General features: G+C 45.6%; 1 long non-coding RNA gene across 1 annotated transcript; it reads right to left on the reverse strand.

Moving 5' to 3' along the window:
- Positions 1-9,542, reverse strand: LOC128330340 (uncharacterized). The gene is made up of 2 exons (XR_008310052.1): positions 9,405-9,542; positions 1-1,892 (listed from the first exon to the last, which is right to left on the reverse strand). It is a non-coding gene; the product is annotated as an uncharacterized LOC128330340 (long non-coding RNA).
- Positions 9,543-14,235: the final 4,693 nt, after the last annotated feature.

Here is a 14,235-nt window from a genome sequence, read left to right on the forward strand (position 1 = left end):
TGGAGATCTAGAAATCAGCTTTTATTCTGCAGAATAAATGGTGCTAAAGGGAATGATTTCCAAAGCAAAAAGCACACCCAGAAAATTCAGCATCAGTGTTATATAGGAGAAGCTACACAAAGTTTCAGCTTCATCTTATTCTGTTAGTACCCCTCCCTTTCTGCTAGTCTTGAAGCACTTAGATAAATGTAGGCAAACATTCTTCAGGATACACTATCCCTCCGAGCTTTTAGCATAACCTGTTCCCGCATACTGTTATCTCTTGCATTTACAGAACAAGGAGCAGATTACCATTTTCTTCCTTCTTTCTCATGGGAACAGAGGTGATTCATACACCTAATGGTTAATTGGCAAGCTAGAAGCTATGCAGGCTTAGCTGACAGCTATGTAAGCACTCTAGCTTAGTGACTTCACATACAAAAGGGGCAAAATGGCTGTACTCTGGCCCATCAGGCAGAGGGAGATATTAATTAATTAATTAATTAATTAATTAATTAATTAATTAATTAATTACATTTGTATCCCATTCTTCCTCCAAAGAGCCCAGACATGGTACATAGTTATGTTTATCCTAACAACAACCCTGTGAGGTAGGTTAGGCTGAGAGATGCATGACCGGCCAAGTGCTGCTAATGAATGCCAGGTCAGTAAATGGTAAAACATCTCTCATCCATGATTTGATTGTGCATAAGCACACTTGCTATGTGTGATGGAGACCTGGTTGCATGGGCTGGGTGGGATTGGTCTCTCTCAGCTTTGTCCTCCAGGCTTCCTCATCTTGCAGCAGAGGGTTGGAGAGGGGGCTTAGCAGTCATTGATCATGAGACCTTTTCCCTTTTCAGGTGCCCAGTTAAGCAATCTCCAGGTTTCAAGTCTTTGTCCTTGAGGGTGGGCCTCCGAGATAGGCTGGGGATTCTGTTGATGCACCGAACACTCCTCTGCACTGCACTTCAGTCTCTCTACCTGAGCTGGCAGGGGAGGTCTCGAAGTTAGCATTGGGTTTCCCCCAAATCTATGGTCTTGGGGGACTTCAATGTCCATGCTGAGGCCCCCTTAGTAGGGACCACTCAGAACTTCATGGCCTCCATGGCAACCATGGGCCTATCTCAATTGGTATTGGGCCTGACCCACATGGCAGAGCATACTTTGGATCTGGTTTTGATTCAAGGAATAAATGATCTGGAGGTGGGGGAGTTGGAAATATCTCTCTTGCCATGGACAGATCATTATCTGGTGGGGTTTAGTTTGACTGCTTTGTCTATCCTCTGCAGGGGTGCTGGACCAATTAGAATGGTCCACCCCGGAGGCTTATGGATCTGTTCAGTTTCCAGACAGCCCTTGGGAAGTTTCCAGTGTCCAGAGCTGGTGACTCTGGAGAGGCCCTGGTGAATCTCTAGAACGTGGAGACAGTCCAGGCTACTGACACAGCTGCTCCTAAACACCCTCTCTGGCTTGGTGGAGCCCGTTCTGCTCCTTGATTTTCTGAAGAGCTTAGGGCAATGAAACAACTCGGACAACGGCTGGAACGACACTGGTGGAAGACTCATGACAAATCCTATCAAACACGGGCTAGAACCAATTTTCGGGACTACTCCGTGGTGGTGGTGGTGGTGGGCAGAAGTGAAGAAAAATATTTTTTCCGTATCAATTTCATCTGCTCAGTGCAGGCCAGCAGAGCTTTATCGTGTAGTAAAGTTATTGCTTCACACATCCCCATGTGTAATGGGGAATGAACCATCTATTGCCTGCTGTGACCAGTTTGCATGCCACAGTTGCAGATGAAGTCACTCACATCAAAGCAAATTTGGACAACAGGTTTGTGGCAGTTCCAGCACATGTGCCTTGGGTACCGTCTGGTCCTGTTGTGCTGGATTCTTTTCAGTCGGTACAGCCTGAAGATATAGATAAGATCCTGAGCAGTGTGTGGGCAAGGTCATGCACCCTAGACCCTTGCCCTTCATAGCTAATAAAATCTTCCAGGGAAGGTACAGGCAGATGGATGGAGGCTAAAAACTATGCTTCGCTAAGGGAGGGCAGGATGCCATCATGCCTCAAGAACACGGTGGTGAGACCACTATTAAAAAAGCCTTCACTTCATCCCTCCAATGTGAACAATTACAGACGTGTTTCTAACCTCTTCTTTTGGGGAAAGGTGATAGAGCGTGTGGTGGCATCTCAACTGCAGAGGATCTTGGATGATATGGATTATCTAGATCCCTTTCGGTCTGGCTTCCGTCCTGGATATGGGACTGAAACTGCCTTGGTCGTCCTAGTGGATGACCTATGCTGGACGCTTGATGGGGGAGTGCGTCCCTGCTGGTTCTGCTGAACCTCTCAGTGGTATCCAATACCATCAACCATGGTATCCTTCTAGAACACCTCTTGAGTATGGGGATTGGAGGCACTGCTTTTGAGTGACTTCAGTCCTTTCTTGGGGGAAGGGTCAAGAATGTGGTTTTATACATTTCATATCCCACTCTTTCTCCAAGGAGCCCAGAGCGGTGTACTACATACTTAGGTTGCTCCTAACAACACCCCTGTGAAGTAGGTTATGCTGACAGAAATGTGACTGGCCCAGAGTCACCCAGCTAGTATCATGGTTGAATGGGGATTTGAACTCGGGTCTCCCCGGTCCTAGTCCAGCACTCTAACCACTACACCATGCTGGCCTACTACTGCTTGACTCCTTAGCCATTGGGTTGTGGAGTCCTGAAGGGTTCGGTCTTATCCCCCATGCTTTTCAACATCAACATGAAACCGCTGGGAGAGGCCATCCAGGGACTTGGAATGCATTGTCAGCAATATGCAGATGACTCAACTCCATCAGCAATTTTTCTGTTGAAAAGGAGGAGAAGTTATTCCAACAGCACTAAAGCTGTTCACTGCCAAACCACTGGCCCAGCTTCTATACAGTGCAAAACTGGGCCCCTTTTCCTACTACAGATCACTGGAAAGTGTCCAATCTAAGCATATAAGAGCTGTATTCAGGGACCCCAGATGTATTTCTAATGCTACACTAAGGTTAGAACCAGCCTTACAGAGAATGGAATCCAAAGAATGGATTTCAATTTTCAACTACTGGCTTAAGATCAATTTTTTCCCCTTCACAGTATGAGATGATGCCTTTCAGCATGTTCCTGCTGAAACTCTGCTACTCGATATCGGTATTTCCCATAGTCTGGGAAACATACCAGTGGGGATTCAAACCAGCAGCCTCTTGCTCCCTAGGCAAGTTACTTCCCCGCTGCGCCATTAGGTCTTATTACTCCCTTGTTATTACAATACCCTGGCCAGACTGATGAATTTTATGTCACACTTCTCCCTACAAACAATACATGTTCTGACACACTCAAGATGGCTAAATTTTATGCAGCCACTGTTAAGATCCACCAACAATTAATTTCTACCCTTTAGATCTCACCATAAAACGTTTACTTTGTTGGTGTATTGTAGGATAGATTTCTTATCTGTATGTTGTATAATTTGTTGTGTTTGTGTCTATGATCATAATAAAGCTGTTCATTCGTTCGTTCATTCATTCATTCATTCATTCACACTTCGCTCGCTCTCTCCTTATCACCTGATCCTAGGGAGGCAGTGGATGACCTGGGTTGGGGCTTGGAGGCTGTGATGGGTTGGATGTGAGCTAGTAAACTGAGATTGAATTCAGACAAGACAGAGGGGTTGTTGGTCAGTAGGAAAACTGATCGGGATGAAAGGAGTCAACCAGTTCTGGATGGGGCTGCACTCCCCTTGAAAGAGCAAGTGTGTAGCTTGGGAGTACTGCTGGATCCGACTCTGCTTTTAGAAGCCCATGTGGAGGCAGTGGCACTGGCCTGAGATGCTTATGCACAGCTTCAGGCCTTCAGCTAGTGCGCCAGCTGCGTCACTTTCTCACAAAAGTAGATCTGGCCACAGTTACCCATGCCTGAGTCACATCACGGCTGCATTACCGTAACACGTACTACGTGAGGCTGCCCTTGAAAAATATTTGGAAACTGCAGCTAGTGCAAAATACGGGAGCTAGGATTTTATCCAGAACTGCGCGCTGGTATCATATTACACCCATTTTGAAAGAGCTGCACTGGTCTAACAATTTGATTCCGGGTCCAATTCAAGGTGCTAGTATTGGTGCTTTAAAGCCCTTCATGTTTGGGCCCTGGATATCTAAGGACTGCCTGCTTCCAAGGGTTTCTGCCCACTTGACAAGATTATCAGAGGGGGCTCTGCTCCACATGCTGACAGTGAGAGAGGCTCGGTTGTCAAGCACGCAGGACAGGGCCTTCTCAGTCATTGCCCCCAGGCTTTGGAATGTTCTCCTGGCTGGAATCTGCTCCTATGTTTAGTTTCTTAATACCTCTTTATTTGTTTTTTTTTAATTCAACCTACTGTCTCCAGATAATCTTTTGGGCTAAGCATTTTTACCACCAGGGGACTTTACTGTTTCTCCTCACCCCCTCAACATACTCTCCAGCTGGCTTAGCAGGGAGGAGTAGGAGTGTGAAAAGTTTTGTACAGTAGGGAGATGTAATAAGGAACAGAGTTGTAGATATAGATGGTGGTTGGGTGGGATGTATTAGTCCTCAACTATAGTTTGGGGAAGAGAGAGAGTCTTTTTTCTTTCTCCTCTAGGGACGTGCACGAACCGGTCCGGAGGCCATGTTAGAGACCTCCGAACCACTTCGGAATTGGGCTGGTCCGGTGGTCCGGCACTGGGTGGGGGGGGCTCCTAGCTTTAAGGGTGGGGGGGATAGTACTTACCCCTCCTGCCGCTCTTCCCCCTACGGTTCTCCAATCCTGTGCAAAGTTTTAGGGGCAGCAGCGTTCCTCCCCGCCACCCCTGGCCCCATCATTGCCTTGAAAAAGGGGAAGTTGCCGCCATGCATGTGCCCGTTACAGCGAACCCCCATCACTGACGTGTGCGGCGCACGGTGGCGACAATGGGCGCACGCACCGCAACAGGCGCATGTGTGGCGGCAACTTCCCCTTTTTCCGGGCAACGACAGGGCCAGGGGCAGCAGTGTTCTTTGCACAGGAGTGGAGAGCCGGAGGCGGAAGAGCGGCGGAGGGTAAGTACTACCCCCTGCCCTTAAAGCTAGACACACACACCCCCAGTGCCGGAGCACGTCTCCGTCGTTCCCTGCACATCCCTATTCTTCTCTTATTTTCCTAAGCCACCTAATGGTGCAGCGGGGAAATGACTTGATTAGTAAGCCTGAGGTGGCCGGTTCAAATCCTCGGGGAAGCAGCAATATAGGAAGATGCTGCATCATCTCAAACTGTGTGGGAGGAGGCAATGGTAAACCCCTTCTGTATTCTAACAAATGACTACCACAGGGCTCTGTGGCTGCCAGGATTCGACACCGACTTGACAGCACACTTTACCTTATTTATTTATTTATTTATTTATTTTTATACTGCCCTACCCAATTCGGCTCAGGGCAGTTATTTTCCTATACTTCCTTTCCTCCTCCCTTTTATCATCAGGGCTCTGTTCGTTCTCATTTTCCCTGCCCTATGTCATGTTTTCTCTCTTTCTTTTTCAGTTAGTAAAAGTGTGGGAGGTACTCGCAGAGTGGGGATGAGGCAAGGGGGGGCGGGTGGCTGTGCAGCTAGGACACAAACGCTTAGAACAACCCCTCATTTGTGCACGTGCTCTCTCTGTCTTCCTTGCACACCTTTATAAAACGTCTGCAGGGGCAGCAGGGCGGGGGGCTCATCTGTTTTTGGAGACAAGAAGTGTATCCTGCCAGGAATGTCTGCACTAGAAGCCGCCTTTCCAGTCAAGGGCCCCAGGCCAGAAGCAGTCTGAACTGGCCTCGCCCAACTCGTCGCCTGCCTGCCTGGCAATGCAGCAATTCTGCCCTCGGCGATAGCAAGTCCTTTCTGGACGGATTGGCCCAGGGGCTGCAGGCTGGGCTCGGAGGAGGGATAAAAGACCCGCCAAGGGATGGAGGAGCTCCCAGCGCGCGCTTCAGCCCGGAAAGCCCAACATGAGCAGCATGTGTCCTCGAGAGCCCTGCTTGGCGGCCCCGCGACTGCTGCTGCCGCTCCTCCTCTTCCTGATGTTGGCCGTGAGCGGTAAGGCTGCGAGCCCCACAGTGGTCGAGGGACTGGGCGAGGAAGAAGCAAAGCCGTCTTCAGCGGTGGGGGGTGCTCTTGCCTTGCTCTAGCCTTGTGGTAATGTAAAGTGTGCCTGTCAAGTCGATTTCAACTCCTCCTGGTGCCCACAGAGTCCTTTGGTTGTCTTTGGTAGAATACAGGAGGGGTTTACCATTGCCCCCTCCCTCTCAGTGTGAGATGATGCCATTCAGCATCTTCCTATATTGCTGCTGCCCAATAAAGGAGTTTCCCATAGTCTGGGAAACATACTAGCAAGGATTCGAACCGGCAACTTTCTGCTTGTTATTCAAGCATTTCTCTGCTGCGCCACTTGAATTGTCCCCTTTACTAAGTAGGGTCTGTCCTGGTTGCAATCAAATGGGGGACGACATGTGAGAGAGATTGGGGCTGCTCTGGGAAGAGCATCCTGCATGCAGAGGGTTCCCAGTTCCCTCCCTGGCATCTCCAAGATAGAGAGGCGAGAGACTCCAGCCTGCAACCTTGGAGGAGCTGCTGACAGTCTGTGTAGTAGACAGTACTGAGCTAGATGTTCCTATGTTCCATACTTATTTTGCCCATGTTGTTGTTTAGCATGTTTGTATATCACTCCAAGCTTTCAGCTTTGGGCAGTTTACAACAAAGATAAGATCACTTATAACAAGAATTAAAACATGAAAAACAGTTTTACAACAACCACAGTTGTACACATCATCTATTTAAAAGTCTGGATGGACAGATCTGTCTTGGCAATCTTTCTGAAAGCTGTCAGAGATGGGGAGGCTCTTGTTCCGCAGGGAGTGCATTCCCAAGCCTCAGGCTGACAACAGAAATGGCTTCTTGCTGGAAATTGCTGTGGGGTTTCTAAAACTGTGCCTTTGTCCCTGGAAGCCCCATTGACCTAGAACTCTTTCCATCAAATGCTGGGTGGGTGGACAGGATGTGAGAAAAGTGCACTTTACAGATGCTTGGAGGAACTGTTGCTATTATGCCCTCGCATTGAGCAGTGGGAGAAAGATGAGCCAAAATAAGGCCTGTGCCTTTAAGAGCTGAGGCAGTGGGCACCAGTGCTTAACCTCTAAATCAATTAGCTAAGTGCCTTCTAAGCCACCTTAAGTGGCACTGTGGGGAAATGCTTGACTAACAAGCAGAAGGTTGCCAGTTCAAATCCCTGCTGGTACTATATCGGGCAGCAGTGATATAGGAAGATGCTGAAAGGCATCATCTCACACTGTGCAGGAGGAGGCAATGGTAAACCCCTCCTGTATTCTACCAAAGAAAACCACAGGGCTCCCGGAGGGCTCTGGGAGTCGAAATCAACTTGATGGCACACTTTACTTTAAGTGCCTTCTGCTATGGAAACCCTTAGGTGTGTGGGGGAGATGCAAGGAGAGAATGGTTAAGGCTTCTATGGCCCTATTCAGACATGCTGTAAGTGCATACAGGTTCTGGACACGTGCATGTTTTTGGTGTGAATAATTATGCATGCATTTATTTTAATTGTCAATCTTTATTGCAGTCATTGACCAAAGAAAAAAATAAAAGGACAAATAGAAGACATTTAAAACAAGCAAAGTAATAAAGTAAGATAAAAATTCATAGTAAAATAAAGAATAAAAAATCATAGTCAAATAGCAATTAACATTAACATTCATAATTTCTGGGTATTCAGGTTACGAGACAATCCCCCGCTAATTATCTGTTCCAACTAACTGTGCCCAAATTTCGTAGAGCCATTACTCTAGCTCGTTGCAATGCTTTGTGCATGGCAATGCTAGAAGGCAGATATTATAGTATCCCTTGGGAAGATCGTGTATGTCCTTGTGGAACGGGGGAGATCGAAGATATGGCCCATGGTCTCTTATATTGCCAGCTTTACAGAGATAGCAGATCTAAGCTTATTTCCCGAGAACTTGCTTCGTATCCAGACCTTGATCATAATTCTTATTTAACCCTTCTTTTAGCTGATCAGAATGAAGCCAGATTATACAAGGTGGCCAAATTTTGTTATATTGCCCACCGGATTCGACTGGAAGTTATTAATAACACATAGTTTGCAGAAGGGTAGGCATAATACTGAGAATGAGTAATTGTGCTATATCTGATGAGCTTGTAACATTGTCTTGTGGCCAATGGACTCAGTAGTAGTGCTATAATTAGTCAGCTGCTTCTATTAATGTTAATTGCTATTTTACTATGAATTTTTATCTTGCTTTATTACTTTGTTTTTTTAAAATTTCTTCAATTTGTCCTTTTATTTTTTCCCTTGGGTCAATGACTGTACTAAAGATTGACACACATTTTAATTGTACAAGCCCCTCAAATGGAGGGTACAGATTACTGTACTACTGTAAACCCTGTTCAGACATTAGGCTGGTTCAGATTAACATGGCCGCCAACCGGCCCCCTACACACAATGAAGGCTGGGATGCATTGAGAATGTGCTCGCCCGATTGTAACTCAAGGAGATACCAACATGTCCCTGGCATGTCCTTTAATTACATATAAGGGATGTGCAAACCCAAGGTTTTGGAGCACTTGTAGGGGACGATTGGAATAAATGTTCCTCACACGTGATTCAAGGTCATGCCAAGAACACACTGGCAGTTCCTTGACAGATGTGGCCTTTGTGTCACATTCCACCTCTCATCACAGGTAGGGCTCCAGTGGGGAGTGTGCAGGGGTATTGCAAGCTGAGTGGCAGCAGCCCAGAGACTGATCTCCACATGCCCCATTCCCCCAGCACCACACTGACCGCACCCCTTTGTCCTGCATCATTTTCCCCCAAGGTGTATGTGGCTGGCGCTGGGAAGGAATGTGCACTACTCAGACTCTGGCGCTTTCCAGATTACCTGCTCAAGGGCGGTATAATGCTTCAGTTTGGGCAGATCGGATTCAAAACATAAATAAAGGCTGTTGCACAAAGCTACCAGCAGGCAGAGCAGAGCAGTCTTGCAAAAACTCCACAACTGGAAAATACAGCTATGTTTTTCACCGCACATACATTATAGCACTTTATATCAGCCATTAAATCTGATACAAGGCATCCGAAATGTGGACAGCACTCTACTGACAGCATAGGGATTGCAGTGTAGCAACACAGGAAGTGTGGAAACTCACGTAGCAGATACGTCGTGACCCCGTTGTAGGGTCTAATCTGGAAAGCGCCTCTCTGAGGGAAGTCAAGTTCCTACCTGCCCTTCCAAGCTTGGAGACAGATTATCATTTTTGTTCCAGAGTATCACAGGTGTTATGATATAGGCACTGCTGCCTAGGATGTGCACATTTGTGTCAGAGGTACTCACTCCCACTTTCTCACTTCTCCCTAACCATTCCAGACGCAAATCCGAAAGAGCCATGTAGCTTTCCTTTCATCTTCAAAGGCAAATCTTACTCTCAATGTACAACGGATGGATCAGTCTTCTCCTGGTTCTGGTGCTCTCTTACCAGCAACTATGATGTGGATAACAAGTGGAGATATTGTGAACATACAGGTAGGAAAATCAAATGCAAATGCAGGCAAAGCTTGCTGGTGTTTCCAGGAATATTTGGAGGCTTGCATGGATGAGAAGAGTAGAAAGATGGCAGTAGGGTATGATGCATTAGAAGCAGCCTTCATTTTCACCCAGACTTTGGCACTTTCCAGTTTACCCGCTCAATGGCAGTAAAATGCTTCAGTTTGGGCAGATCACATTCAAAACATAAATAAAGGCTGTTGTGCAAAGCTACCAGCAGGTGGAGCAGTCTTGCAAAAACTCCACAACTGGAAAATACAGCTATTTTTTTTCGCTGAACATACGTTAAAGCACTTTATATTAGCCATTAAATCATAAACAAGGCATCCAAAATGTGGACAGCACTCTACTGACAGCATAAGGACTGCGGTGTCACAACACAGGAAGTGCGGAAACTCACGTAGCAGATACGTTGTGACCCTGTTGTAGGGTCTAATCTGGAAAGCGCCTCTCTCTATGGGATGTCAGGTTCCTACCCGCCCTACCAAGCTTGGAGACAGATTATCATTTTTGTTCCAGAGTATCACAGGTGTTATGATATAGGCACTGCTGCCTAGGATGTCCACACTTTGGAACATAGGAACATAGGAAACTGCCATATACTGAGTCAGACCATTGGTCTATCTAGCTCAGTATTGTCTTCACAGACTAGCAGGAGCTTCTCCAAGGTTGCAGGCAGGAATATCTCTCAACCCTATCTTGAAGAAGCAAGGGAGGGAACTTGAAACCTTCTGCTCTTCCCATAGCAGCTCCATCCCGAGGGGAATATTTTTCAGTGCTCACACTTCTGGTCCCCCATTCTGATGCAACCAGGGTGGACCCCGGTTAGCTATGGGACAAAGTCATGCTTGCTACCAGAAGACTAACTCTCCTCTCCTTGTGCCAGAGGTACTCACTCCCACTTTCTCACTTCTCCCTAACTATTCCAGTCGCAGATATGAATATGCCATGTAGCCTGCCTTTCATCTACAATGGCAATTCTTACTCGAAATGTACAACGGATGGAACAGTCATCACCTGGTACTGGTGCTCTCTTACCAGCAACTACGATGTGGATAAGAAGTGGAGATATTGTGAGCCTTGGGAGTGGAAAGATGGCAGTAAGGTATGATGCATTGCAAGCAGCCTTCGTTTTTCCAGTTAATTGATCAGTCCTTATGCACAATCTGTGCATTATTTCTGCACTTATATTGCACCACTTTCTCCCTCGTTTGATTCTCAACAGATTTACAAGAACACCAGCTAGAACAACAAAACCTTTAATAAAGACTGTGGAGGCATACACTCACCAGCAAAGTAAGTGTGTTTCATAGCTGCCATTATTCCATCCTTTTTGTTTGTCTCTTTTGGCCATCATGTCTACATGTACAGTACAGACATCTGGGATTCCTACTGGTATTTTTAATCATGCTGTGATACTTAGGGTGTCCGTGTACAATGAATGGCAAAAGGTTTTTGTAGGAAGAAATTAGTGATAGGCAAACTCTGTTTGGAACGCGATTCTGATTGGCAAAGATCAAGGTAGGAGGAGGGGAGAGTGATCTTGTGGGAGCTGGGTAGGATGGGCATGGCCAACACACATTTTGTCCCAAGCTTTTTATCAAGGGTGGATGAAAAGCCATCCTACCCAGTGATCACTCTCCTCTCCTCCTTCCTTGATCTTTGCAAAGACACAACTGCCAGTCAGGATTGCATGTGGCTCTTCTACACTGACTAGGCAATCCTCTTACCCTGAGTTTTTATTGTGAGAACACACCTTGTAAATAAATAAATAATACAATAGAAATTGAGCTGTGTGTTTTTTTCCTGAGCCCAGATCCAAAATCTGGACCCTCTGGCACCCCTGACAATATAGTGGGGAGTTCAACAGGGTCTGAATGTCTCCCTTGCCTTCTGTGAGCTCATGGACCTGGCCTTTCCACCCTTTTACCTTGATGGCAGCAGCACCATGAAGATAGCTCTCTCCTAGGCCTCCCTCCCTGTTTGGGCCTCTGAATGCTGTACTGGCAGCACCCCAGGCATGAGGGACTCTAGGAAATGTGTCAAGGGTGCCAGAGTCTGTAATATGCCGGGTGCCCCCAAAATATATATATTTCTTGAGATGTGAGCCTACCGGATAGGTCCATCAATTTATGTAGGTTAAGTAGGTTATCTATATCTCTTTTCGGAGCCAAAGATCATTATGGCTAGGGATTATGGGAGTTATAGTCCAACAACATCTGAAGATTTGGGGAACCTTTGTCATACTTATATCCTATCATACTCTATCCTATGTATCAGTAGCTAATATATATGAAGCTGAACCCTTCTGTTGAGTGCTTTGAGCTACTGATTTAATTGAATTGGTTTCATGCCTGTCAGACATGTTTTTCTGATCCTCTTTCCAGATTTCCAGTGTACCAAACCTGATCGACCAATGTTCTGAACATGCATATGTGATTCCTCAATATGCTAATTCGTCGGTGGAATGTGTCCTGTGTTCCTCTAGTTTTACTTTCTCCGGGCTGTGCCTCAACTAGGAATAAGGTTTTTCTCCTACACTGTCAGCTTCAGATGCTGTTCATTTCTTGCCTTCAATTTCATATGGGTCCTACTCCTTGCAAATGCTTCATCTCCAACATCTATAAACAGCTCAGAAGCAAAAGCCCCAGTTTTACTCCAGATTTCTTAACTGATTTATGGGGGGGGGGGCATCTCCTCTTCTCTTATTTTCCTGCACACCCAAAGGAATACTCTTCTTACAAGGAGTTGCATGCTTCTGGTTTGTACACAGTAGAATTGATCACACAACCCTAAACAGGATCAGAGGAAATCCAGGTAGGAGGAGGGGAAAGTAATGATCTGGGAGCCAGGAGCTGGGTAGGATGGTCATGGCCAACCCACATTCTGTCCCCAGCATTGTATTGAGGGTGAATGAAAAGGTATCCTGTCCCACTCCCAGCTCCAGATGATCACTCTCCCCTCCTCTTACTTATTTTTGCAAAGACATGACTGCTGAATGGGGCTGTGCATAGCTCTCCTATCCAGACTGGGCATTCCTTCTACCCTGTTTAGGGTTGTTTGAAGAAGCCTAGTAGCTGACATCCTGACTAATGGGGCAAGAGTGTTGTCCAGAGTAGGGAATATATCCTCAGGGACGTATGATATTTTCAGGTGGTGCAGGCAGCTGCAGAAGAAGGGGAGATCCTTTTTCCTTAGTCCGGAACACTGTTGCCCCAGTGTTTCGTTAGAATGCCAGCCAGCATCTCCCAGTTGTGTGCATCCCATGCTTTCGCCACCTTAATATATAATGTTGTATTATCCTCTACATCAAAGATAATCTGATGTTTCCAGTCCTTATGGCTATGTGGAAGAGCTTAAGAATGATAAGCCAGTGCCTAGTGAAATGTTAGAAGGTGGGGTGGGAGTGCCACATCCCCAAATCTTATCTTTATTGATGGCTGCTGTTCTCTGGCTTCTGCTTGTTGGAATGAAATATATGAAGGCAAAAGGTTCCACTGGGATTGACTCCGAAATAGTTCAGTGAGGCTGAAAAGGTGGTACTGTGTAATCTAGGCTGAGTTGAATTTACAATTAAAAATTGAGGAGGTTATTTATACTAGGTACCTGCATAACTGGCTCTCTTGTACCACTATAGGATCTTAAACTTCAATGGAGTAAGGTTATCTTAAGTATGAGTGATATAATTTTAACTATACACACAAATGTGTAATTGGCAAGATGATTGTGGTGAATGACTGATCACATCGTTTTAATGGCATTCTCATTTAATGTTTAATGGCTGTATAATTTTTGGAGACTGGATAAACTTTTAAAGCTGTAGCTAAAGCATTGATTGCTTATGATGCGGGATATTCTGCCCATTCTCTTTTGTAGTGATGAAACTGATTACTTTCTTTGCCTTAATAAAGCCTGTCTTTGCACACATATGAGGCTGGCTTTATGAGCTGTGAACCCAAGTGATGAAGAGGGAAATTTCCACCAGAGTCATAGGGAACAATGCTGCCAGTAACTATGAGTTCTGGAATACTCCTGCAGATGACTTATCAGGAATTCTAATCCCCATCACAGAACTATATTTCCAAGATTAGAAGTTTATGCATTAGAAAAGAGATATTATTAATATTTCCAACAGTTAGAACTTTCATTTAACTAATATGAAAAGCCTATTGATTTATGGGCAAGGAAGGTAATTCTAGTCATAGCATGTATTTCCTTTTATTGATAATCACATGTTGCTGCTTATAATGCATTCTAGCTTTAATCTAAATGTTTATGAGAACCTTTAAACCTTGCCATAATGTAAGACCATACATATAGCTGTACCTTTACAAACCCATATATCCTGAAGATTCAGGATGATACAGTGTTTCAGGGGGGAATTGATGTGTTTTAGAAAACCAAAGTAACTCTATTTTACTTAGAATACCTCACTCTAACTTAGAGTAACCCCAGCCCAGCTCAGGCCAGCTCAGGCACATCAAGGCCTCTCATGATCAACGTCATTATCTCTCTCCACTAAATTGTATCTATGAAACTTGGTTCTCACAAGATTCTCATTGTTCTTTTGCTGACAGTTAAGAAAACAGGATGTAACCAAATAAGGAGTGATCGCCAGATA

Source organism: Hemicordylus capensis, chromosome 6 (genome assembly GCF_027244095.1).
Source record: "Hemicordylus capensis ecotype Gifberg chromosome 6, rHemCap1.1.pri, whole genome shotgun sequence".
Taxonomy (NCBI): Eukaryota; Metazoa; Chordata; class Lepidosauria; order Squamata; family Cordylidae; genus Hemicordylus; species Hemicordylus capensis.